This window comes from Odontesthes bonariensis, chromosome 8 (genome assembly GCF_027942865.1).
Source record: "Odontesthes bonariensis isolate fOdoBon6 chromosome 8, fOdoBon6.hap1, whole genome shotgun sequence".
NCBI lineage: Eukaryota > Metazoa > Chordata > Actinopteri > Atheriniformes > Atherinopsidae > Odontesthes > Odontesthes bonariensis.
Genome location: NC_134513.1, coordinates 33,676,668 through 33,678,719, shown reverse-complemented (window position 1 = coordinate 33,678,719; position 2,052 = coordinate 33,676,668). Strand labels below are relative to the sequence as shown.

Here is a 2,052-nt window from a genome sequence, read left to right as displayed (position 1 = left end):
CACCGAACCCAAACGGACATCCTTAAAGTCCTGCCTGTTGTTCACACTTAGCCTGACGAGTCTGATTTGTTTTTTGCAACTTTATTTTCATCAAACAGTATCAGGTTGGAAAACTGACCAGCAGTTTGATTCTGTGGAAAAGGGGGCTGAAAGCATGTGCCCTGAGCATAACAAACCTCTGGAACTCTACTGCAAGAACGAACAAATACCCATTTGTCAGTCATGCATGGCCTCTAGTCACAGGCTTCACCAGGTGATTCCTCTTAAAGATGCATATGAGGAAAAGAGAACAGAACTTGAGCAAAGGGAGGACAAAATTCAGCAGATGACCTGGCAGAGACAACTGAAGATTCAGGAGCTCAAACACGCTGTAAAGCTTAGCGAAGAGGCTGCACATACAGAGATAGCAGTTGGCACTCAGGTGTTTACTAGTCTGACTCAGTCTCTGGAAAGAGCCCAAGTAGAGCTCGTCAGCATGATTGAGGAGAAGCAGAGAAAAACAAAGAAAAAGACTGAGTTTTATCGTAGGACTTGAGCAGGAGATCTCAAAGCTGATGAAGTGGCGTGCCGAAGTGGAGCAGCTCTCACGCTCTAAAGACCACCTCCATTTCCTCCACAGCTACTCATCCCTTAGTGCTGCTCCATCCACCAAAGACTGGACAGAAGTGAGAATTTGTCCTGCGGTATATGAAGGACTTACGAAGACGGCTATGGTCACAGCCGTGACTGAGTTGACGGAGGCGATAAGAAATGGGATGAAGAAGCTGCAGGATGCCGAGCTGAAAAACATTCTCCAGTTTGCAGTGGAGGTGACTCTGGATCCCGATACAGCTCATCCAGCACTCATATTGTCCGATGATGGAAAGCAAGTACATTGTGGCGACGAGTCAATCAATCAATCAATCTTTATTTATATAGCGCATTTCATTCCACCGGCAACTCTATGTGCTTTAAATGTGTGGAAAAAACTTGCATTCGATTTAAAAAGATTTGACACTGCAATTAATGTCTTAGGAAAGCAGAGCTTCTCCTGTGGAAGATTTCACTTTGATGTTCAGGTTAAAGAAAAGACTGGTTGGACTCTTGGAGTGGCCAGAGAGTCGGTCAACAGAAAGGGAGAGATCAAACTAAACCCGGAGAATGGCTACTGGGCAATACGTTTTCAAGACAGAAGACAGTACTCGGTACTTGATAGCAATCCCATACGACTTTCTGTGAATTATCTTCCTCAGAAGGTGCGAGTGTTTGTGGATTATGAAGACGGTCTGGTATCCTTCTATAATGTTGATGCTGCAGTTCTTCTTTACTCTTTTACTGGCTGCTCCTTCACAGAGAAACTGTATCCATTCTTCAGTCCTGGTACCAATGACAACGGCAGAAATTCTGCTCCTCTGGTTATCTCTTCTTTCAGTACAGATTAGATTAAATGGTGCTAAATCACTTTTTTTTTTTAAAAACATACACATTGGTGGATTAGCAATTAGGTGAGCCTGTAGCGACCTAACATCCTGCTGGATATGATTACAGAATGTTTGATATAAAAGAGACTTTTGGCTCTCCAGCTCCTCCTGAGGGATCCCAAGGTGTTCCCAGACAAGAAGAAATAAAAAAATCAGCAAGTAGAGGCATCATAGTCAGGTGCCCAGGCCACCTCAGCTAACCTCACCTAAGTAGACACATTTGGGGCCGATATGGCCTTCTTCTGCCCGTTTTGGCTTAGTTATGAGTACTGCCAAGTGTTAATGTGGGTCATATTTGTCCCAAAGTTCATGAGATGGGGCTAGTTCTGGTTAAGGCGTGTTGTATTGGTTAGAAAGGAACTTTAGATTTTAATCATGTCTGATGGATATGCAACTGAGTAATCGGTAATCAGCAAAGTTATGAGGGTATATAGTGACTATTGTGTTCTTTTCACTTACTATAATCTGTTGTATTCCCCGGAGTAAAATATTTTGTATGTCAAGGAAGGTCCTTCCTTGCTAAATAAAGGGTAAATAGAAATAAATAAAATATGGTAAAATGTGATGTTCGGGTCAGTTTCTGCATAGTTGC

At 42.9% G+C, this 2,052-nt stretch overlaps 1 pseudogene; it reads left to right on the top strand.

The window, feature by feature from the left end:
• Positions 1–205: 205 nt before the first annotated feature.
• LOC142385876 (pyrin-like) lies at positions 206–1,430 on the top strand (annotated as a pseudogene).
• The last annotated feature ends 622 nt before the right edge of the window (positions 1,431–2,052 follow it).